The following is a 26,386-nucleotide window of genomic DNA, read 5'->3' as shown; positions in this document are numbered from 1 at the left end:
CAAATGGAACACTTTTAATATTGCATGCAATACATTCATAGTGAGGTTTGGTCATGGTGTGTATAAAGCCTGAATGAAGAGAGTAGAGGGAAGGTTCTGGTATACTGTGGAGAGAAATTTTGCAGGGCTCTTTGACTACCACAGGAAGAAAAGGGGAAAATGTAGCTGAAATAAATAAATAAATAAATAAATAAATAAAACACATTAGGCAGGAATATCACATGTAGAGAAGTAAAGGTTTTTGAGTTCTAAACATGTAACATTCCAGGAAGTGGACACAGCCCCTGAACTTGAACACATTTACCTGAAAACCAGCCATTTTATTCTCTTTTTTACTTCTCTGAGATTCCTTGTCAGATGAGATCCTCTGGAAAAAATAAAACTTGCTTTTTTTTTTTTTTTTTGAGACGGAGTCTCACTCTGTCACCCAGGCTGAAGTGCAGTGGTGTGATCTCTGCTCACTGCAACCTCCACCTCTTGGGTTCAAGTGACTCTCCTGCCTCAGCCTCCTGAGTAGCTGGGGTTACAGGTGCGCACCACCACGCCCAGCTAATTTTTGTATTTTCAGTAGACGCTGGGTTTCACTATGTTGGTCAGCTGGTTTCAAACTCCTGACCTCGTGATCCACCCACCTCGGCCTCCCAAAGTGTTGGGATTACAGGTGTGAGCCACCGTGCCTGGCTGCTTACGTTATTTTAATGCAAAGCTTGGAAAACAACTTAGAAACTATTTTTGCTATTTCCCTTTACAAACCCATATGTAACTGCAGCTAATGTTCCCGGCCAGAACTGGGTCCAGCTGCATGTTCTTGCAACCCAATATCAAGATGCAGACAAACTGGAAAAGAAGAGAGTTTATTTCTGTAACTGGGTACAAGGAGAAAGTCAGAGATAATTCACCAGACCAACTCAAGATTCTAAAGTTCTTCCAGTACTTATATATGTTTCAAACTATATGCGTACATATAATATTATACTTGCCTAAGTTTATGGGTGATTAATTTTGTTTTAACTAAAATATCAGAGCCCAGAAATGTCCCTTAAATCTACTTAATCTGTGAGGGCCCCGGTACCAGTGTGATTACTTCTGTCCTATCTTACCTATGGTTTGTGTCTGGAGAGTTGCTTCAGAGCCCCAATAAATTTATCTGACCCAAGATGGGTCCTGGTACAAGGAATGTAGGGCTGTCTTTCTTTATTATCTTGACTTGTCTCAAGTTTCAGGAGAAGCCTGGGCAAGATTCTTACCAAACATATGTTTCATTTCTGGCTTTGGTGTCTGGGCATCAATTTCCCTAGGTTTAATTACTAACTTAATGTTAAGGCAGATGCTGTGGAAGTCTGAATGTATAACTGGAATGCTATGGAGGCCTGTCTGTGTGACTGTTAGGAAGAATTGGCCTGCCACAATCCCCACTGTCAATTTGCGCATCATTTCTATCATGCCCAAGCTGGATAGACTGCTGGGATGCGGGACATCGTGATCATTCTGGCTACTTCCTGCTGAGGGGGGTCACTGTTAGGGGGCAGTGAACATGGGATTAGAGTGGCAGAGGTTCATTTGCTCTTGGAAATACTATTCGCCTCAGGCTTTCAGCAGCAGCACCTGCTGAAACATGATGGCATGAGTTTGGAGAATGTTGTGAAACAGCACACAGTATATAGCAGCAATGCATTACACAGCACAGAGATATACTTAAGCCTAGGAAAACAGCAAAGAATGCCAGGACTTCCTGCCAACAAGAAGGTTCTGTGCTGAGTCATGATGCAAGTCAATCATTTTGTGATAACTGCGGGCTAGAAATGGCTAGAATTTGCTGACGTATACCCTTTAGTGTTAGAAAGACATTCCCAGAATTATTCAGAATATACACACAGCATTCGGTTTTGATGAGGGCATGAACTCCCCCTTGGGCTGCAGTAAGGCCATTCGATTTTGCAAAATAGCCTTTCACATATGATACATTTCAGTATTTATAAGAGAAATGCTTTGGAAGCTGTCACTTAGAGCCCACTGAGTAAAGTTGGCTAATGCCTCTATGTGCCATGTAACATTTTCTAATCCTATTAAGAGCATGAATATTGCAGATAGATGGTTGTACCAGCGAAAGACTGACCTGGTCCATCTGTTAATCATATGTGGAAGATTGGGCAGATTTTGAATGGTTTTTACCTAATGACCTTATGCCTATGGGAAGCCTAGAGTGCAACATCCCTACCAGCCCAAGGGAAGCCATGGCCATAGGTTGGTGCTGCAAAGCCACTGAGTTGTGCTGGGAGGATACCAATTTAGGCCAGGCCATTTGAGACCAATCTGTGGTGAACATATCCCTCTGCTGGAGTACTATAATATATTGATACCACTCAGAGGGAATCCATCCTATAACCTGAGTTGCATTAGGCCAATGGTCAAGGAAATGTTTTCATTGCTCAAAGAACAAGGAGGCTATTTGTCTCAAATGTCCAGTAAAAGCAGTTAACCAAATGAAACCATCCCAAATTTGGGGAAAGTCATTCTTGTATCAAACATTTTGGGGCTTGAAGGTTTGAATGGGCACTTTTGAATCTAATAAAAGAGTAGCTAATCCTATAACTTGGACCCTTGTTCTATTAAAGAGAATGGCTTTTTGTGTCCTGGCTCACTTAAAGTCTCATTTGTGGGCCATTCTGACACGCTTGTTTTAGTTATCCCAGTCATTTGCAACCCAATACAGTTTTTAAATTTCCTAGAAAGGTTTGTAGGTACGCCTAGTCTTTTCCTTGCACAGGTGAGACCCACCAAGGCTGACCTGTGGTGCTAGAAAGTGGTTACAGGCCACAGACCCAACAGGAATCCTGCTGGAGGCTGTCTGCATAGTCCTGTGCCCACTGTAGACAGGGGTTATAAGTGTGTGATGCAATAGTAAGAGGTGTAAAAGGAAGCATAGCATAAAAGAAATCTGTATCATTTTCTGAATAGGAACTTTAAGTCCTCCAGGGGTTCCATTTCCCATTGAGTGGCGGCAGGTGTTTCCGTTGTGGAGGCCCCGGTTGACTGGAATTTCTTCACTCACCTATGATGAACCCAGGATTTGATGCCTGTCAGCTTCAGTGCCAAGTCATTAGTCAACAGCACGTCATAGGGCCCTTTCCATTTTTCCTGTAGCTGTTGGGCAGGATCAGCTTCTCTCCATTCCTTCAGCAGCACTTGATCACAAGGCTGAAATGGGTGGCAATCTCCTACAAAATCTGTGACATTCCTCTAAGAAGCAAACTTATGCAAATGGTTAAGAGTTCATCCTGAGTGACGTAAGTTCTAACAGCTAATTCTGTATCCAGTGACACTCTAGCAACCCAGGACAAGGCTACAAAGGGCCTCTCAAAAATAATTTCATAAGGACTTAATTTAATCCCATTTCTGGGGGTTATTCTTACCCAGAGCAGTGCAATCCCAAGTACCTGAATCCATTTTAACTGAGTTTCCTGACATAGCTTAGCAAGAGTTGTCTTTAAAGTATGATGAATTCTTTCAGTCTGTCCAGAGGATTGAGACTTCCATGCCGAGTGCAGCTTCCATTTTATTTCTAGCGTTTTGCTTACTTGTTGGGTTATTTCCAAGGTAAATGAAGGCCCATTTTCACTATGAATAATGTCAGGGAGCCCATATCGGGGTATGATGTTCTTTAGCTGCACTTTAACTACCTCTGTTGGCCACTCGGTATGATATAGGTATGCTTCCACCCAGCCTGAGAGTGTCCACTACAACTAAGAGGTATTTGTACCCTCCAAAGGCAAGTGGCATTTGAGTAAAGCCAATCTGCCAATTTTCTAGTAGATGCTTCCCTCTTGCCTGTTGTCTGGGTTGTCCTCTGCTATAGTTATTGGTCTCATTTTCAGTGCAAAGATGGCAATGTTGTATTATACTTTTCAAGTGAGCCTTCAGTCTCTTTTCCTTCATATATTTTTTGCACAAAAGTTAACGAGGCATCTCATCCAAAATGCGTGCTATCATGAATATATTTTAGCATTGGGTTGAAGGAAGCTGTGCTGGCACCCAAACCAGGCCCTCGTTATTTACTTTCCAGCCTTCCTTGTCTTGAATAAACCCTTTGTCCTTGGCACTCTTTTCATCCTCAAACTATACTGGGGTTTGAAAGCTGCCAAATCTACTTGGGAAATGAAAGGTGCCTGGACCTTGGCACTGGTGCTGGCTAGATGCCTGGCTGTGCGGTAGGTGAGGTGTTTCCCCTAGCTGGTTTGAAATTGCTGCGCTTATGGCCTGGACAATGCACAGCAGCTATTTTTCTCGAAGCTTTTACTGCCTCCAACAGCTCCAACACTTGCTTAGCATATTAAATTTCAGTATTATCAGCTTTTAGCAGTTCCCTTTCCTTCCAAATAGCTCCGTGTGCATGGATTATCATGAAGGACTATTTGGAATCAGCGTAGATATTGGTGCTCTCACCTTGGGACAGTTGCAAGGCTCTGGTAAAAGCAACTAACTCGGCCTTTTCCGCAGAAGTCCCTGTCTGGAGTGTTCTTGCCTCTGCTACCTCCAAGAGAGTTACTACAGCATAGGCAGCATTTCTCCTTTCTTGGTGACTAAGCTGCTTCCATCCATGAACAGCAACCAGTGTGCACAGGGGAGGGCTGCATCCTTTAGATCTGGGAGACCAGAAAATACTTGATGATAACCTCTAGGCAGTTGTGTACTAGTCCCTTTGTTCCCCAGTAGGTGGCGGCAAAATGGCGGGGTTTGAGGCTCCAGTGGTCTGCAGTTTTACTGCAGGATTATCAAGCAGGATGGCCTGATATCAGCCTAATCTGCCAACCCGTCAGCCAGTAGCCACCCTTCTGCTCAAATAACACCAGGTTTGATGGGGCACATAAATCATGATGGGCTGACCCAAAGTCAGCTTCTTAGCTCCCTTGAGCAACAAACAGGTGGCAGCTACTGCTTTGAGACAAGGGGTCCAGTCCAGCCCCTTGCCACGGTATCGAGCCTTTTGACAAATAAGCCACTGGTTGCAATATTTCTTTCAGTTTTTGTGTTAGGATCCCGAGTGCCAGACCCAGTCTTTCATGCACATAAAGTTGCAAGGGTTTATGAGGATTTGGCATCCCCAGAGATGGGGCAGATGTCATCTTAAGCTTTAGTTGTTCAAACACATTCTGGTGTTTCAGCTCCAATGCATTTAAAGGGGTTGTGGTTGGCCCCTTTTAACAGTTCATATAGCAGCTTTAACATCAGCCATAATTGGAAATCCAGGTTCTACAGAACCCTGCCATTCCCAGGAAGCCCCTTAGCTGCTTTCTGGTTGTGGGTGTCATGATAGAGGCAACTGCATTTTGCCTCTCCACTGTCAGGGCTCTGGTTTCTCTCTGTAACAAAAATCCTAAGTATCCCACAGTTTGTTTGCATATCTGTACCCCTGTACCCTTTTGCTTGAGACCTTGTACCCACAGGCTGCCAAATGGTCTTAATGCAAGAATGTCTTAAAAAAAAAAAAAAAGAAAGAAAGAAAAAAAGAAACCGATGAGTTATTAAGTTATTGCCCACATTTCAGGATAGAGGGTGAAAGAACTGTTCTGATTTTAGCTTTCCGCTCACCCCAACTATATTGACAGAGGTGTCAAAAAGTTCAGTAAGGCCGGGTGTGGTGGCTCACGCCTGTAATCCCAGCACTTTGGGAGGCCAAGATGGGCAGATCACTTGAGGTCAGGAGGTCGAGCCAGCCTGACCAACATGGTGAAACCCTGTCTCTACTAAAAATACAAAAATTAGTTGGGCGTAGTGGAGCATGCCTGTAATCCCAGCTACTTGGGAGGCTGAGGCAGGAGAATTGCTTGAACCCAGGAGGTGGAGGTTGCAGTGAGCTGAGATAATGCCACTGCACTCCAGCCTGGGCAATAGAGCGACTCAGTCTCAAAAAAGGTTCAGTAATTGGGGTATTAATTGATGAGTAAGCAGCACCCATATGGATTTAGAAGTCCAATTTTCATTTCCCCACTGTCAAATTTACCCAAGGCTCCTGAGGGAAAATCTTAACGTCAGACAGGCTTGGAGCCATCAGGAGTCTTGGGCCCCTCAGTCCTCCTTGGATTAGTTTTCAGGCTTAACAGCCATAAATGACCTGGGCTCCTTCTTACTCAACTTGGGGCAGTCTTTCTTTCAATACCCTGTCTCCTGACAGTAAGTGCATTGATCTTTTTCAATATTTTCCTTCTGCCTCAGGGGTCCCTTTTTCTTTGGGTTTCCTACCACAGTGGCTATAAGTATTGCTGCCTGCCATAGAGCCTTGGTTTCCTTGGCTTCCCTGCTATTACAGACATTGAATGCAATGTCAATTAACTGAGAAGCAGTCATTTCAATAGCCCCTTCCACATCTGGACTCTCTTTCTGATGTCTGGGGGCACTTTGCCCTACAAAAGTCATGTTTACCATTCTGACATTTTTGAGGTCCTGTGGATCTAAGTCTGTATACTTTCTATACATTTGACAGATCAGTTCCATAAATTCTGAGGGGTCCTCATTAGGTTTCTGCTGAAGTTCCAGCACTTTGTTCAGACTTTTAGGTCTCGGCACCCCGACCTAATGTCCTTTAGAATACACCTTTTATAACGCTACAGACAATTAACTCCAGCCACACTGGCCTCATTTGGGTCCAAATTTGGGTCACTGTACAGAATCACCTCACCAGGTTCTAGGGTATCATCAGGGCTTTCATCATGAAAGTGCCATGTTTTCTCCTTTGTCTAATACTAGCCTTCACTCATCTGCAGTAAGCATAATATTTAGGAGGGCTTGCACATCAGCCCAGGTAGGGCAATGGGTGGCAAAAATAGTGGTAAACAGTTCAGTCATCTTCTGGGGATCTTCCCTGTAGGAAGGACTGGAACTTTTCCAATTCAGTAAATCAGATGTGGAAAAAGGGCTTCATGCTCAGTAATATCCAGCCAGAGGCTCTTGCTGATTAACTCCCATGGGATATTGTCAGAGGGGAAATTGTCCTGTCCCAGGCTTGGTAGCTCCTCAGCCAAAATTAGTGCCTTGCCTAGTTCAGGAGGGAGAGACTATGTTTGCAGCCTCTTTGTACTTTGCGGGAGGTGACTCTTCACTCTCTTGACTAGGTGGTGGGGCACTAGCTTCTACTGGATTAGGCATGTATAGCAATTGCTGACTCTCCAGCTCTTTTTCTTTCTTCCTCTCCCTCAGGGTCAGGACACACTTTGTCTGAGCAAAGCAACATTAACTTATTCTCTTTAACCTCTTGGTTATGTAGCAACATAAGTACCTGAATGTAGGGGAATTTTAAAATCTTTCCTCCCATTTCCCCAAACATTGATAAAACAGTTGTAACTGAAAGATATAATAGCTTAAAGACCCCAGAATTGGCCACCATTTTTTGGATCCTAAAACATACATTGGCCAAACCACATTACAATAGTAAACCATTTTCTTCTTAGTCATGGGGGGATCCTTGTACTATTTCCAATCTGACAGGATTTTTCCCAGAGGGCTCCCTGAGGTAAGGAGAGCAGCACTTTCCATTTTAAGTGACAAAACCAGACATGAACATGGAGACAGTTTCAGACAAACACAAAAGGAAGTGTACTTGGATAAAACAGATCTGAAATCAGCTTCAGGTTTACTTCTAACCAAACAGCAAGTGAGCATACAAATAAGCCCTACTATTTTCCTGATGGTATCAGACCAAATGGCTTAATACGCCAGATAAGAAAACAGGCTTCCTGCATATGATCCAGTTTTACTCACCCTATGAGTGCATCCGCTCCTGCCTGATCACCATTCCTCCCCAGTGGTGAGAGGGACATGTGGTTTTTGTACATGGGATAGCCCCTGGGAGAATCCCCAGGTCTATCTTATCCAGCAGCTTCTGGGAGTCTCCAAATAATCATCTCGCCACAATCATGGGTCACTGAGTGCAGCACCATTTCAGGGACTCTTGGCTAGCTTGCCAAATGTTGTTCCTGGACCAAACTGGGTCTGGCTGTGTGTTCTTGTGGCCCAATAACAAGACGCAGACAAACTGGGAAAGAAGAGAGTTTATTTCTGTAAACAAGTACAGGGAGAAGGTCAAAGATAATTCCCCAGATCAACTCAAGACTAACATTTTTCCACTGCTTATATATGTTTCAAACTACATGCCTATGTGCAGTATCATACTCACCTATGTCTACAGGTAAATAATTTTGTTTTAACTAAAAGGTCAGAGGCCAGAAACGTCCCCTAAATCTACTTAATCTACGAGGGCCCTGGTACTGGGGTGATTACTTCTATCTTGTATTACCTATGGTTTGGGTCTGGAGAGTTGCCTCAGATGCCCAATAAATTTATTTGACACAAGACTGGTCCTGGTACAAGGAATGTGGGGCTATCTTCATTATCTTGACTTGCCCCAGGTTTTAGGAGAAACTTGCACAAGACTCTTACCAAACATATGTTTCATTTCTGGCTTTGGTGTCCAGGGATTGATTTTTCTAGGGTTAAGTACTAACTTAATGTTAAGGCAGACGCTGTGAAAGTTTGCCTGTATAACATGAGTGCTATGGAGGCCTGTCTGTGTGACTGTTAGAAAACAATTGGCCTGTCACACTAATAGGAGTGTATATTCAGGGAAACTGTAATCTATGCTCCCCTGTGGTCACCCTAAATTTTGCCAAACATAAAGTCTAAACAAGATTCTGACTTTTTGATTATATTAAGTTGATGGTTCTCAGTCTCCACTGACCCTGGGAGAGAAACAGAATCACAGGACAATTCTCAGTGTGACAGCCTCTGTGCAGGAGAACAGAGCCTCCCTTCCATGAGACACCTCGAGTCTCCCCCCAGCCCAGACACTCACCTGAAAAGCACTGGTCGAGACTCACAGGCAACCACATGTTCTCACCTCCCCTAATGTATCTCACTAGAGACACTTAGGCCAAATCTCAGAAGCCAGAGCACAAAAACCAACTGCCTTTCTTTTGGTCATCTCTCAGGGCGTACTGTCAAGAATCATTTCCACATGACAATGAAGGTGTTTTCATCCAAGAATGCAACAAGGGAGCATGGTTTAATAACATCTGGTTGGAATGGATGGAAGCCCTTAATAAAGATGTCATTATGCAGTGATGATACACAAAGCAAGTTGTGAAACATGTCAAGTAACAAATTAGATTATAGCACCACTGAAATGTGATTCTGTTGTTTTTGCTTACTTTCAGTGTGTTTTTTCTATTATGTTACAATATACCCCCTTTAAGTCCTTTTATTTTCTCATTTAAAAGTCTAGGGCCGGCCAGGTGTGCTGGCTCACGCCTGTAATCCCAGCACTTTGGGAGGCCAAGGCGGGTGGATCACCTGAGGTCGAGAGTTCGAGACCAGCCTGACCAACATGGAGAAAGCCTGTCTCTACTAAAAATACAAAATTAGCTGGGCATGGTGGCATATGCCTGTAATCCCAGCTACTCAGGAGGCTGAGGTAGCAGAATTGCTTGAACCTGGGAGGCAGAGGTTGCTGTGAACTGAGATCGCACCATTGCACTCCAGCCTGGGCAACAAGAGTGAAACTCCATCTTAAAAGATAAAAGTCTAGGGCCAGGTGTGGTGGCTCATGCCTGTAATCCCAGCACTTTATGAGTTTGAGATGCGTGGATTGCTTGAACCCAGGAATTTGAGATTAGTCTGGGCAATATGGTGAAACCCCATCTCTAGAAAAAATACAAATATTAGTTGGGTGTGATGGTATGTACCTGTGGCCTCAGCTACTTGGGAGGCTGAGGTGAGAGTATTGCCTGAGTATGGGAGGATGGATTGAGTCTGGGAGATGGAGGTGGCAGTGAGCTGAGACTGTGCCACTGCACCCAGCCAGGGCTATAGAGTGAAGCTCTGTCTCCAAAAAGATCTATTGCTTAAGCTAATTTTTAAAAATTTTTATTTTTCAAATATACTTTGAAAGCAATGACTCTTTAAAACATTATCTAAAGATTTTATACTCAAAATACCATTATAGTTTAATATTTCTGTTGTAAAAAATTTTACTTCTTGGCTGTGTTCTAAAGTTGTATATCTAAGGTGTTTTTAGAAACATTTAGTTCAAAAGAGTGCCCACACTGTGGTAAACATGTGCAAGATTTTAAATGAGAAAATAACCATTTTATATGCTGTGAAAAAAAAATCTCATAGCTGTAACTGGTTAGAATTGACATGAAGGCAGGTGTCTTAATGCAAACACATACAAAGAAACAGACAAGCAGAGCACCACTGTGGTTCGCACTAGGCAAGATAAGGAGAAGAGAGAAAGCTGATGCAAGTGTGGTTAAGGACTGAAGCTTAGCTGGTCCCAGGAAAGCCTCACTGAGAATTAGGTTTTAGTAATTAAGTAATGGAGGGCAACTGAGTAGTCACGCAAAGAGGAAATAGAAAGATGTAAATTTTATTTGCTGTAGGATTGAAATGTTGATGGTCCTACTAAATAAACTATTAATTCATCCAGTTCAATTATTGACATAATCTTATCATGACTGTTATCTCAGTTAACTATTCTACATTAATTATTTTAACTTCCAAGTCCAGTTTATTACATTTGTAAGCTTTTCTATACCCAAGAACAGCTTTCGTTTTCTTGTTTTACCAACTGTATTTTTTAATATTCCATCTGGCCTTTGTAGATGGTCAGCTGAGAAGCCGGGACCCTAAAATATATGACCTACAGATGTGGCTTGCACCCCATTTGCAGCTAGCCGAATGTTCTTTAAGCTGTCAGTTGGAGAGATGTGGATCTTAGAAGGGCTATAGCTTTTGCTTCTTCTTTGGAGACTTTAATTACAGCTATAAAGGACTTCTTGGTTTTGGTCTCATGTGTGTTTATTTGTGTAGCTCTGAGACATTTATTAAGGTATCCTTTTGATTTAAAAGTTTGGTATATGTTAAGAATGTGATAAAAAGTGTTTTTGTTTGTATAGCCTTCTCTCTTAAACTAAATAAGATATATACCCAAAGAGAAAATAATTAAAACATTTCAAAGGCAAACAGTTTTAACTAACGACTATCCTACACCTCTAGTAAACAAATATGCCCCACCTCCAAAACTTATTAGTAGTGTAAATTTCAGAATAAAATAGCCAAGAAACAGAAATGTTTGCTATTTATGCAGCTAAAACCTGGCAAAAATATTTTAAGAACTCTATAGTCAAAAGTTTACTTAATTGAAACTGATATTTAGACTATATATGGACATATACATTTATTTGAGGTCTCTGTTCTCTCCATAAAAGCTTCTCAGTCATCTAAATTTTCCACTTCTTAAACTCCTGCTATCTATACGAACTCTCCATTTATCCTCTTGTTGACATATTTTTTGCCAAGGATAATCTAAAACATTACTGGCTTTTTGATAAAGAAGATATTCTCAAACTGGCTGCTCTAGAATTAGTTTTTTCATTTACTATGTTCTGTCAGTCCTTCCTTTTGCCACTTTTGACACCATATAAGGGGCCCTGAAGGAAATTTCTAAAGGCCCAGGGACCCTTCGAAGAAGACAGGATATAAGGGACTCTTTTTTGGCAGAGTAATGTTATTTTTTCTCACAGAGCCCCAAGACTTGTGTAGGTAGAAAGGTTCCTCTCAGGTGTAAGTTCTAGTATCTTTCCAATTGTACTCCTCAATCTCTTTGAGTTTTAAATGCATCCATGTGTATATGCGTAAGTTATGCACCGTGTCTACATGTATGTATATGTTTATACCTGTTTGTATAGTATCCACATGGTACCAAATTAACTTACAGATAAACATGGGTTTGTAAATTAAATAAATAAGTCCAAATATATTTCAAGTTCACATTACTTGAGCAAATTATTTGGTAAATGTAATTAGTTTAATATTGTTGAATTAATAAAAACAACTGGCTTCTGACTTATCAGCAAAATATGCATGTATTTAAATTTAAACTTATTGCCTCTATGAAACTTGCCTAACATGAGTTTATGTTATATGTAATATGAAATTACAGTAATATGAAATTAGCTAACAGATAATTTAACTGGAGATAAAGACCAGATTTTTCTAATGGCTCATGAGATTTTCCAAACATAGTTAAAAATGAATAAAATAGATATAAATAAAAGATTACAAACATAGAATGTTTAATAATGTTAATTACAAAGGTTTCTATATGCTTAGAGTTTTGCTAAGCTAAATTAAGTATTATTCATTAAACACCTAGATCAATTCCAAATTGAAAAAACTGATATAATTACTGACATTAATTACTAAATATAATCATATACTTTTGGCTTTTTATTTCAGAGAAACAAAAGATATTTAGATATTAGTAAATATGTTTTGTTCCAAATTGAAAAACTATTCAACTAGAATTATGTTTCTAAGTATTATAAAATGTGTATTCATAAATTCTTTTTTGGGGGAAACAGAGTCTCTCACTGTCACCCGGGCTAGAGTGCAGTGGCACGATCTCGGCTTACTGCAACCTCCACCTCCCAGGTTCAAGCGATTCTCCTGCCTTAGCCTCCCAAGTTGCTGGGACTATAGGCACCCGCCACCATGCCAAGATAATTTTTTGTATTTTTAGTAGAGACAGGGTTTCACCATGTTGGCCAGACTGGTCTCCAACTCATGACCTCGTGATTGGCCTACTTCAACCTCCCAAAGTGCTGGCATTACAGAATGGGTTAAACATTTTTACTTCTCAGGTTTTTACTATGAATTAACATCATTAGGATTTAAAATTCTTACTAACATGGCGACTGAAACTAGAAATAAAGAACAATTCTGTATACCATGTGTATAAAGAAAACAAGATATATTTGTTGGAAAAAAGATAATATTGAAAAAGAGACATGAGGATGTGATTTTTCTTACACAGTAATTTTGCTTAATGTAGAGATTATTTAAATGTTTTCTTAAATTGAAAAAAGAAAAAAGAGATAGAACAATTAAATGGGTATAGAAATTGAAGAAAGAAAAAGAAAAAAATTAAAAGAGTTTATAAAAGATGTATAGAGTTGAGCATGGTGGCTCAAGTCTGTAATTCCAACACTTTGGGAGGCTGAGGAGGAAGAACTGCTTGAGCTCAGGAGTCTGAGACCAGCCTGGGCAACATAGGGAGACCACATCTCTACAAAAAAAATTTAGATATTAGCTGGGCATGGTGTCCAATGTCTATATTCCCAGCTACTGGGGAGGCTAAAGTAGGAGAATCACTTGTGCCTGGTGGGGTTGAGGCTGCAGTAAGCCATGATTACACCACTGCACTTTCAGCCTGGGGGACACAGTGAGACACTGTCTCCAAAAACAAACAAACAAAAAAACCAAAGGTTTATAAAAAATCTTATTATGGGCCAGGTGTGGTGTCTCATGCCTATAATACCCGCACTTTGGGAGGCCGAGGTGGGTGGATCACCTGAGGTCAGGAGTTCAAGACCAGCCTGGCCAACTTGGTGAAACCCCGTCTCTACTAAAAATACAAAAATGAGCTGGGTATGGTGGCAGGAACCTGTAATCCAAGCTACTTGGGAGGTTGAGGTAGGAGAATCTCTTGAACCCGGGAGATGGAGGTTGCAGTGAGCCGATATCACGCCATTGCACTCCAGCCTGGGCAACAAGAGCAAAATTCCATCTCAAAAAAAAAAAAAAAATCTTATGAGCGGTGAAAGCTGACTGAGATTACACTGATCTGTTTATGAGATTTTACTGAAGTTCGCTTTAATTTTAATCAGACAATCAATTGTGTCAAACACGGGATACAATTCAGTTTTCTTTTTTTAAACAGAATTTTTATGAAGTATTTTTAAGCAATAATAAAAAACCTGGGGGTTCACCTTTTGAGTAAAATGTGTAAAACAAAAAAGATAATTACCAAATTTATTTGCCAATTGCATCTTTAATCCTGACCATATTGAGTCTTATCCAATTTCTTCTGGGGAGTTTCTTCTGAGCTTTCCAGAGACCAAGAAATGCACTTCACTGGGCAAAGAGTTTAGTGTACTTTTAACATATGGCTGCTTTTTAAGAATTTTTATTGTGCATACCACCCTCTGTTCTCTGGAGTGGTGGCTCACTAAAAATTTTAAATTAATTCAAGATTCTGGCTGGGGGAGTGGCTCGTATCTGTAATCCCAGCAAGTTGGGAGGCTGAGGCAGGAGAACTGCTTGAACCCAGGAGGCGGAGGTTGCAGTGAGTCAAGATCATGCCATTGCACTCTAACCTGGGTGACAGAGCAAGGAAGAAGAAGGAGAAAGAAGAAGAAAAAGAAGAAAGAGGGAAGAAGAAGAAAGAAGAAAGAAGGAATAAGAAAGAAGAAGAAGGAAGAGGAAGGAAGAAGAAGGAGGAAGAAGAAAGAAGGAGGAGGAGAAGGACAAGAAGGACAAGGAGGACAAGGAGAAGGAGAAGAAAGAAGAAGAAGAAGAGGAGGAGGAAGATGAGGAAGAGGAAGAAGAGGAAGAAGAAGATGGAGGAGGAGGAGAAGAGGCAGCAGCAGCAGCAGCAAGATTATAATGTAATTAAAAAGTTACCAAAAAAAAAAGTCCAGGGCCAGCCAGATTCATACTTGAACTCTATCAGACATTTAAAAAAAAAAAAAATGGGTACCAATCCTATTGACACTATTCCAAAAGATAGAGAAAGAGGAAATCCTCCTTAAATTATTCCATGAAGCCAGTATCACTCTAATACCAAAACCAGGAAAAGATATAACAAAAGAGAAAACTACAGACCAATATTCCTGATGAACATACATGCAAAAATCCTCAACAAAATACTAGTTACCTGAATCCAACAGCATATCAAAAATGTAATCCACCATGATCAAGTGGGTTTTATACCAGGGATGCAGGAATGGGTTAACATCCACAAGTCAATAAATGTAATACACAACATAAACAGAATTAAAAACAAAAATCACATGAACATCACAATAGATGCAGAAAAAAGCATATGATATAATTCAGCATTGCTTTATGATTAAAACCCTCAGCAAAATCGGCATAGAAGGAAAATTCCTTAAGGTAATAGCAGCTATCTATGACAAACACAGCCAACATTATACTGAATGGGAAAAAGTTGAAAGCATTCCCCCATGAGAAGTGGAACAAGACAAGGATGCCCCTTTCACCACTTTTTTTTTTTTTTTTTGGAGGGAGTCTGGCTCTGTTGCCCAGGCTGGAGTGCAGTGGCACGATCTCAGCTCACTGCAAGCTCCGCCTCCTGGGTTCACGCCATTCTCCTGCCTCAGCCTCCCAAGTAGCTGGGACTACAGGCACCCGCCACCACGCCCGGCTAATTTTTTGTATTTTTAGTAGAGATGGGGTTTCACTGTGTTAGCCAGGATGGTCTCGATCTCCTGACCTTGTGATCCGCCCGCCTCGGCCTCCCAAAGTGCTGGGATTACAGGCGTGAGCCACCGCGCTCAGCCCCCTTTCACCACTTCTATTCAACACAGTACTGCGAGTCCTAGCCAAAGCTATCAAACAAGAGAAAGAAATAAAGGGCATCCAAATCAGTAAAGAAGAAGTCAAACAGTTGCTGTTTGCTGATGACATAATTGTATATTTTGAAAATCCTAAAAACTAATCCAAAAAGCTTCTAGATTTGTTAAAGGAATTCAGTAAAGTTTCAGGATACAAAATTAATGTACATAAATGAGTAACTCTGTTATACACCTACAGTGGCCAAGTTGAGAATTAAATCAAAAACTCAAGCCCTTTTACAATAACTGCGAAAATAAAATAAAATACAGTACTCAGGAATATACTTAACCAAGGAGGTGAAAGACCTCTACAAGAAAAACCACAAAACACTGCTGAATGAAATCACATATGACACAAACTAATGGAAACACATCTCATGCGCATGGATGGGTAGAGTTAAGACTGTGAAAATGACCATACTGCCAAAAGCAATCTACACATTCAATGCAATTCTCATCAAAATACCACCATCATTCTTCACAGAACTAGAAAAAACAATCCTAAAATTTATGTGGAACCAAAAAAGAGACTGCATAGCCAAAGCAAAACTAAGCAAAAAGAACAAATCTGGAGACATTACATTATCTGACTTCAAATGATACCATAAGACCACAGTAACCAAAATAGCATGGTACTGGTATAAAAAAGGCATGTAGATCAATGAAACTGAAGAGAGAACCCACAAATAAAGCCAAATATTTATAGCCAACTGATGTTCAACAAAGCAAACCAAAACATAAAGTGGGGAAAGGACACCCTATTCAACAAATGGTGCTGGAATAATTGGCAACCACACATAGAAGAATGAAACTGGATCCTTATTTCTCACCTTATATAAAAATCAACTCAAGATGGATCAAAGACTTGTATCTAAGATCTGAAACCATAAAAATTCTAGAAGATAACATTGGAAAAACTCTTCTAGACATTGGCTTAGGTAAAGACTTCATGACCAAGAATCCAAAAGCAAATGCAACACAAACAAAGATAAATAGATGAGACTTAATAAAACTAAAAAGCTTCTGCAAAGCAATAGAAATAATCAGTAGAGTAAACAAACAACCCACAGAGTGGGAGATCTTCACAAATTATGTATTCAACATCGGACTAATATCCAGAATCTATAAGGAACTCAAACAAGTCAGCAAGAAAAAAACAATCCCATTAAAAAGTGGGTTAAAGAAATGAATAGACAGTTCTCACAAGAAGATACACAAATGGCCAACAGACATATGAAAAATAGGCTCAACATCACTAATGATCAGGGAAATACAATTCAAAACCACAATGGGATACTACCTTACTTCTGCAAGAATGGCCATAATAAAAAAATAATACATGTTGGCATGGGTATGGTGCAAAGGGAGCACTTATACACTGCTGGTGGGAATGTAAATTAGTGCAACCACTATGGAAAACAGTGTGGAGATATATAGATCTATTTAATTCAGCAATTCACTACTAGGTAAATACCCAGAGGAAAAGAAGTCATTATATTAAAAGGCACGTGAACACGCATGTTTATAGCAGCACAATTTGCAATTGCAAAACTATGGAATCAGCCCAAATGCCCATCAATCAACAAGTGGATAAAGAAAATGTGGCCAGGTGTGGTGGCTTACACCTGTAATCCCAGCAATTTGGGAGGCCAAGATGGGCGGATCACTGGAAGCCAGGAGTTTGAGACCAGCCTGGCCAACGTGGCAAAACCCCGTGTCTACAAAAAATTCAAGAATTAGCTGGGAATGGTGGCTCATGACTGTAGTGTCAGCCACTCAAGAGGCTGAGGCATGAGAACTGAATGAACACAGGAGGTGGAGGTTCCAGTGAGCCAAGATCATACCACTGCCCTCCAGCCTTGATGACAGAGCTAGAATATGTCTCAAAGGAAAAAAAGGAAGAAAATATGGTGTGTGTGTGTGTATATATATACACACACACACACACACACACACACACAATGGAATACTACTCAGCCATAAAAAGAATTAAATTAATGGCATTCACAGCAATTTGGATGTAACTGGAGACCATTATTCTAAGTGAAGTAACTCAGGAATGGAAAACCAAACATTAATGTTCTCACTCATAAGTGGGAGCTAAGCTATGAGAATGCAAAGGCATAAGAATAATACAACTGGGCTTTGGGGAATTAGGGCAAAGGGTTGGGGGCAGTCAGGGATAAAAGACTACACATTCGGTAGAGTGTACATTGCTCAGTGACAGGTACACCAAAATCATCACATGAATCACAACTCATTCATGTAACCAAACACTACCTGTCCCCCAAAAACCTATTGAAACAAAAAAATAATAATAATGAAACCCCAAATTAAGTTCACATATAGTCTAAATGAAGCATTTACAATCCCCTATATGCTCTCTGGTCAAAATCCAATTACCAACACTGAAGGGGCATTTTTTTTCCAATACCGTGATTAGGGACTCATGCTTTCTCCATTTTTAAAGCATAAGGCTATCTAATAAATATTAATTTTGAATAAACTTACAATTATTCTGATAGAAATTATTTTCACTTTTCTGATATCTGAAATATTATCAGATAATATTTGTCTTCTATGTCTTCCATCACGAAAAGTACCCAATGCTGCTACTTTCTTCCACTACAAAGATATGTCAGTATTTTAAAAAGAGCAATTGGTGCAATAATTTGAAAAATTCAGAATATTCCTTGTACTGTCTTGAACATGTATATTTTTACATGCATTACTGTTTTATATTCAAGTATTTTTCTTTATATTCTCTCTATGTATTTTACATTTGCCATTAAACTTTCATTAAAACAAATGACATTGCGGGGCGGAGCAAGATGGCCGAATAGGAACAGCTCCAGTCTCCAGCTCCCAGCGCGAGCGACACAGAAGACAGGTGATTTCTGCATTATCAACTGAGGTACTGGGTTCATCTCACTGGGGAGTGCCGGACGATCGGTGCTGGTCAGCTGCTGCAGCCCGACCAGCGAGAGCTGAAGCAGGGTGAGGCACCATCTCACCTGGGAAGCGCAAGGGGGAAGGGAATCTCTTTTCCTAGCCAGGGGAACTGAGACACACAACACCTGGAAAATCGGGTAACTCCCACCCCAATACTGCGCTTTAAGCAAGCGGGCACACCAGGAGATTATATCCCACACCTGGCCGGGAGGGTCCCACGCCCACGGAGCCTTCCTCATTACTAGCACAGCAGTCTGCGATCTAACCGCAAGGCAGCGGTGAGGCTGGGGGAGGGGCGCCCGCCATTGCTGAGGCCTAAGTAGGTAAACAAAGCCCTGGGAAGATCGAACTGGGTGGAGCTCACAGCAGTTCAAGGAGGCCTGCCAGTCTCTGTAGACTCCACCTCTGGGGACAGGGCACAGCTAAACCACAACAGCAACAACAAAAAGCAGCAGAAACCTCTGCAGACGCAAGCGACTCTGTCTGACAGCTTTGAAGAGAGCGGTGGATCTCCCAACACGGAGGTTGAGATCTGAGAACGGACAGACTGCCTGCTCAAGTGGGTCCCTGACCCCTGAGTAGCCTAACTGGGAGACATCCTCCATTAGGGGCAGACCAACACCCCACAGCTCACACGGTGGAGTACACCCCTGAGAGGAAGCTTCCAAAGCAAGAATCAGACAGGTACACTCGCTGTTCAGCAGTATTCTATCTTCTGCAGCCTCTGCTGCTGACACCCAGGCAAACAGGGTCTGGAGTGAACCTCAAGCAGTCTCCAACAGACCTAAAGCTGAGGGTCCTGACTGTTAGAAGGAAAATTAACAAACAGGAAGGACACCCACACCAAAACCCCATCAGTACGTCACCATCATCAAAGACCAGAGGCAGATAAAACCACAAAGATGGGGAAAAAGCAGGGCAGAAAAGCTGGAAATTCAAAAAATAAGAGCGCATCTCCCCCTCCAAAGGAACGCAGCTCATCGCCAGCAACGGATCAAAGCTGGACAGAGAACGACTTTGACGAGATGAGAGAAGAAGGCTTCAGTCCATCAAACTTCTCAGAGCTAAAGGAGGAATTACATACCCAAGGCAAAGAAATTAAAAATCTTCAAAAAAGAGTGGAAGAATTGATAACCAGAATAATTAATGCAGACAAGGCCATAAACGAACGGACAGAGATGAAAACCATGACATGAGAAATACGTGACAAATGCACAAGCTTCAGTAACCGACTCGATCAACTGGAAGAAAGAGTATCAGCGATTGAGGATCAAATGAATGAAATGAAGCGAGAAGAGAAACCAAAAGAAAAAAGAAGAAAAAGAAATGAACAAAGCCTGCAAGAAGTATGGGATTATGTAAAAAGACCAAATCTACGTCTGATTGGGGTGCCTGAAAGTGAGGGGGAAAATGGAACCAAGTCGGAAAACACACTTCAGGGTATCATCCAGGAGAACTTCCCCAACCTAGTAGGGCAGGCCAACATTCAAATTCAGGAAATACAGAGAATGCCACAAAGATACTCCTCGAGAAGAGCAACTCCAAGACACATGATTGCCAGATTCACCAAAGTTGAAATGAAGGAAAAAATCTTAAGTGTAGCCAGAGAGAAAGGTCGGGTTACCCACAAAGGGAAGCCCATCAGACTAACAGCAGATCTCTCGGCAGAAACTCTACAAGCCAGAAGAGAGTGGGGGCCAATATTCAACATTCTTAAAGAAAAGAATTTTCAACCCAGAATTTCATATCCAGCCAAACTAAGTTGCATAAGTGAAGGAGAAATAAAATCCTTTACAGATAAGCAAATGCTTAGAGATTTTGTCACCACCAGGCCTGCCTTACAAGAGACCCTGAAGGAAGCACTAAACATGGAAAGGAACAACCGGTACCAGCCATTGCAAAAACATGCCAAAATGTAAAGACCATCGAGGCTAGGAAGAAACTGCATCAACTAACGAGCAAAATAACCAGTTAATATCATAATGGCAGGATCAAGTTCACATATAACAATATTAACCTTAAATGTAAATGGACTAAATGCTCCAATTAAAAGACACAGACTGGCAAACTGGATAAAGAGTCAAGATCCATCAGTCTGCCGTATTCAGGAGACCCATCTCACATGCAGAGACATACATAGGCTCAACATAAAGGGATGGAGGAAGATTTACCAAGCAAATGGAGAACAAAAAAAAGCAGGGGTTGCAATACTAGTCTCTGATAAAACAGACTTTAAACCATCAAAGATCAAAAGAGACAAATAAGGCCATTACATAATGGTAAAGGGATCAATTCAACAGGAAGAGCTAACTATCCTAAATATATATGCACCCAATACAGGAGCACCCAGATTCATAAAGCAAGTCCTTAGAGACTTACAAAGAGACTTAGACTCCCATACAATAATAATGGGAGACTTCAACACCCCACTGTCAACATTAGACAGATCAACGAGACAGAAAGTTAACAAGGATATCCAGGAATTGAACTCATCTCTGCAGCAAGCAGACCTAATAGACATCTACAAAACTCTCCACCCCAAATCAACAGAATATACATTCTTCTCAGCACCACATTGCACTTATTCCAAAAGTGACCACATAATTGGAAGTAAAGCACTCCTCAGCAAATGTACAAGAACAGAAATTATAACAAACTGTCTCTCAGACCACAGTGCAATCAAACTAGAACTCAGGACTAAGAAAATCAAAACCGCTCAACTATATGGAAACTGAATAACCTGCTCCTGAATGACTACTGGGTACATAACGAAATGAAGGCAGAAATAAACATGTTCTTTGAAACCAATGAGAACAAAGATACAACATACCAGAATCTCTGGGACACATTTAAAGCAGTGTGTAGAGGGAAATTTATAGCACTAAATACCCACAAGAGAAAGCTGGAAAGATCAAAAATTGACACTCTAACATCACAATTAAAAGAACTAGAGAAGCAAAAGCAAACACATTCAAAAGCTAGCAGAGGCAAGACATAACTAAGATCAGAGCAGAACTGAAGGAGATAGAGACACAAAAAACCCTCCAAAAAATCAATGAATCCAGGAGTTGGTTTTTTGAAAAATTCAACAAAATTGATAGAACACTAGCAAGACTAATAAAGAAGAAAAGAGAGAAGAATCAAATAGATGCAATAAAAAATGATAAAGGGGATATCACCACTGACCCCACAGAAATACAAACTACCATCAGAGAATACTATAAACACCTCTATGCAAATAAACTAGAAAATGTAGAAGAAATGGATAATTTCCTGGACACTCACACTCTCCCAAGACTAAACCAGGAAGAAGCTGAATCTCTGAATAGACCAATAGCAGGCTCTGAAATTGAGGCAATAATTAATAGCCTACCAACCAAAAAAAGTCCAGGTCCAGATGGATTCACAGCCGAATTCTACCAGAGGTACAAGGAGGAGCTGGTACCATTCCTTCTGAAACTATTCCAATCAATAGAAAAAGCGGGAATCCTTCCTAACTCATTTTATGAGGCCAACATCATCCTGATACCAAAGCCTGGCAGAGACACAACCAAAAAAGAGAATTTTAGACCAATATCCCTGATGAACATCGATGCAAAAATCCTCAATAAAATACTGGCAAATTGGATCCAGCAGCACATCAAAAAGCTTATCCACCATGATCAAGTGGGCTTCATCCCTGGGATGCAAGGCTGGTTCAACATACGCAAATCAATAAACGTAATCCAACATATAAACAGAACCAAAGACAAACACCACATGATTATCTCAATAGATGCAGAAAAGGCCTTTGACAAAATTCAACAGCCTTTCATACTAAAAACTCTCAATAAATTTGGTATTGATGGAACATATCTCAAAATCATAACAGCTATTTATGACAAACCCACAGCCAATATCATACTGAATGGGCAAAAACTGGAAAAATTCCCTTTGAAACCTGGCACAAGACAGGGATGCCCTCTCTCACCACTCCTATTCAACATAGTGTTGGAAGTTCTGGCTAGGGCAATCACGCAAGAGAAAGAAATCAAGGGTATTCGGTTAGGAAAAGAAGAAGTCAAATGGTCCCTGTTTGCAGATGACATGATTATACATTTAGAAAACCCCATTGTCTCAGCCCAAAATCTCCTTAAGCTGATAAGAAACTTCAGCAAAGTCTCAAGATACAAAATGAATGTGCAAAAATCACAAGCATTCTTATACACCAGTAACAGACAGAGAGCCAAATCATGAATGAACTTCCATTCACAATTGCATCAAAGAGAATAAAATACCTAGGAATCCAACTTACAAGGGATGTAAAGGACCTCTTCAAGGAGAACTACAAACCACTGCTCAGTGAAATAAAAGAGGACATAAACAAATGGAAGAACATACCATGCTCATGGATAGGAAGAATCAATATCGTGAAAATGGCCATACTGCCCAAGGTAATTTATAGATTCAATGCCATCCCCATCAAGCTACCAATGAGTTCTTCACAGAATTGGAAAAAACTGCTTTAAAGTTCATATGGAACCAAAAAAGAGCCCGCATCTCCACAATCCTAAGTCAAAAGAACAAAGCTGGAGGCATCACGCTACCTGATTTCAAACTATACTACAAGGCTACACAAACCAAAACAGCATGGTACTGGTACCAAAACAGGGATATAGATCAATGGAACAGAACAGAGTCCTCAGAAATAATACCACACATCTACAGCCATCTGATCTTTGATAAACCTGAGAAAAACAAGAAATGGGGAAAGGATTCCCTATTTAATAAATGGTGCTGGGAAAATTGGCTAGCCATAAGTAGAAAGCTGAAACTGGATCCTTTCCTTACTCCTTATATGAAAATTAATTCAAGATGGATTAGAGACTTAAATGTTAGACCTAATACCATAAAAACCCTAGAAGAAAACCTAGGGAATACCATTCAGGACATAGGCATGGGCAAGGACTTCATGTCTAAAACACCAAAAGCAATGGCAACAGGAGCCAAAATTGACAAATGGGATCTAATTAAACTAAAGAGCTTCTGCACAGCAAAAGAAACTACCATCAGAGTGAACAGGCAACCTACAGAATGGGAGAAAATTTTTGCAATCTACTCATCTGACAAAGGGCTAATATCCAGAACCTACAAAGAACTCAAACAAATTTACAAGAAAAAAACAAACAACCCCATCAAAAAGTGGGCAAAGCATATGAACAGACATTTCTCAAAAGAGGACATTCATACAGCCAACAGACACATGAAAAAATGCTCATCATCACTGGCCATCAGAGAAATGCAAATCAAAACCACACTGAGATACTATCTCACACCAGTTAGAATGGCAATCATTAAAAAGTCAGGAAACAACAGGTGCTGGAGAGGATGTGGAGAAACAGGAACACTTTTACACTGTTGGTGGGATTGTAAACTAGTTCAACCATTATGGAAAACAGTATGGCGATTCCTCAAGGATCTAGAACTAGAAGTACCATATGACCCAGCCATCCCATTACTGGGTATATATCCAAAGGATTATAAATCATGCTGCTATAAAGACACATGCACACCTATGTTTATTGCGGCACTATTCACAATAGCAAAGAGTTGGAATCAACCCAAATGTCCATCAGTGACAGACTGGATTAAGAAAATGTGGCACATATACACCATGGAATACTATGCAGCCATAAAAAAAGGATGAGTTTGTGTCCTTTGTAGGGACATGGATGCAGCTGGAAACCATCATTCTCAGCAAACTATCGCAAGAACAGAAAACCAAACATCACATGTTCTCACTCATAGGTGGGAACTGAACAATGAGATCACTTGGACTCGGGAAGGGGAACATCACACACCGGGGCCTATCACGGGGAGGGGGGAGGGGGGAGGGATTGCATTGGGAGTTATACCTGATGTAAATGACGAGTTGATGGGTGCTGACGAGTTGATGGGTGCAGCACACTAACATGGCACAAGTATACATATGTAACAAACCTGCACATTATGCACATGTACCCTAGAACTTAAAGTATAATTTAAAAAATGACATTAATAACTTTTACCTAATATAGACCTTTCATAGCACTGAGGCAGAAAAAGCAGACCTCATATTTTTATATAAACACTAGGAATTAATTTATAGCATAAACTGATTTGAGAACTGAATTATATCAATAATACTTGCTTTTCAAATATTTCAAGTACTGCCAGTATCAGTAATATATCCACTGAATATGACAGAACATCAATGTTCTTCCTTGAGTGAAAGAAATAAGCAAATAAATTATCTATTTGCCTTGACTTTATATTATTCTCTATAATAAATACCCTGGTTCGATGTAAAGTCTGAAAATGTTCGTGCTTTAGTCCTTTCTTGTGTAAATCTTCTGACACATTTATACTTGAGTTTTATCAAATATTTCCTCACATTTATTACATCTGTGAAGTTTCTTTCTGTGTGCACTCTATGGTGATTTCTAAGTTCCATATTTTGGATAAATTCTTTTCACATTAATTACTTTTATGGAGTTCTAATATGAATTCTCTTATGTTAAGTAAGGGTTGAGTACCAATTGAATAGTTTGTCACATTTTAACAATTCCAGGGTTTCTCTGCAGTATGAATTTCTCTGGTGTTGAGTAAAGTGTAAACTATGGTTAAAGGCTTTGCCACATTCTTTAAATTGGTAAGTTTTCTCATCATTACGGATTATCTCATTTTTTTTAGATTTGATTATTGACTAAGAACTGTCTCACATTTATTGTATCTGAGTTTTATCCAATATAGATTCTCTAATGCTGAGTATGTTTTGACAACTGGCTAAAAACTTCTACACATTTGTTACATTTGTATGACTTCTCTTGAACACTGGTACTCTGATGTATAATAAAGATGAAGAATAAAAGACTTTCTCAGACTTTTTACATTGTAGTGGTTCTCTAGAACATGAGTTTTCTCATGTTTTCTAGGGACTAAGCTTTGGCTCAAGGTTTCATCAGACTTACTGCACTGATAATTTTTTTCTTCAATAAAAATATCTTGGTAAATATGCAGTGTAGAACCTTCCCTACTGGTTGTCAAAGCTGTATTATATGTGTGATGTTTTCCACAATTATCTATTCCATGATATTGACTAAGTAATAATTAAGGGGTAAATAAATACCTTCTCATATTGACGAAATTTGTAGATTATGGCAGAAGAAGGTATTGTTTCTTGGTGAAAACCTTTTAACAAGGACCCATTAAACTGATCGTATTTAGAAATATTCTCATTTTGAAATATCTGCTTTTTAGAAATATTTTTGAACATTTAATCCAGTCTTATATTTTAATTGGTTCATATAATTATTTTGAATGTAGTCTAGATTAGTATTCAGATTTTCTAAGTTTTATTTCAAAGAAAAATATGTTTCAAAATTGATATCAATATTTGTAGAAACACATGGTACAGGGCTGGGCACGGTGAGTCACACCTGTAATTCCAGCACTTTGGGAGGCTGAGGCGGGCAGATCACGAGGTCAGGAGTTTGAGACCAGAATGCCCAACATGGTGAAACCCTGTCTCTAATAAAAATACAAAAATTAGCTGGGCATGGTGGCACACGCCTGTAATCCCAGCTACTTGGGAGGTTGAGGCATGAGAATGGCGTGAACCTGGGAAGCAGAGCTTGCAGTGAGCCCAAATGGCACCACTGCACTCCAGCCTGGGTGACACAGCGAGACTCCATCTAAAAAAAAAAACAAAAAAACAACAGTACAGAAACAGCAATTGACATAACTTGTGCTGTCTTTGGAATACTTCATATTCTTGACCTCTTTTAGAAGTGAGATGTTTGCTATAGGTAGCTGTCCTATATTTGGTATAGCCATCATAACATCTATTGTGTTCTTCACACTTACCCTTTACTTCCCCACTCTCCTTAAGGGTAAATTCTCAAGGTCACAGTTCCCATATCTTCCCAATATTACTTTTTGAAAAAAAG

The 26,386-nt window shown here is 40.3% G+C and overlaps 1 protein-coding gene across 2 annotated transcripts in view; it reads right to left on the bottom strand.

Moving 5' to 3' along the window:
- LOC101013768 (zinc finger protein 92) overlaps positions 1-26,386 on the bottom strand; it is a 138,100-nt gene that overhangs the window by 84,923 nt on the left and 26,791 nt on the right. For both annotated transcript variants that reach the window (XM_031665435.1, XM_031665436.1), the window contains exons 2-3: positions 7,756-8,029; positions 3,053-4,643 (exon numbers count right to left, since the gene is read on the bottom strand). The gene's annotated coding sequence lies outside the window, so the exon portion shown is untranslated. The remainder of the gene's footprint in view (positions 1-3,052; positions 4,644-7,755; positions 8,030-26,386) is intronic.

Source organism: Papio anubis, chromosome 4 (assembly GCF_008728515.1).
Source record: "Papio anubis isolate 15944 chromosome 4, Panubis1.0, whole genome shotgun sequence".
Classification (NCBI taxonomy): domain Eukaryota; kingdom Metazoa; phylum Chordata; class Mammalia; order Primates; family Cercopithecidae; genus Papio; species Papio anubis.
The sequence above is the reverse complement of the archived record's forward strand: the minus strand, read 5'-3'. Positions and strand labels throughout refer to the sequence as shown.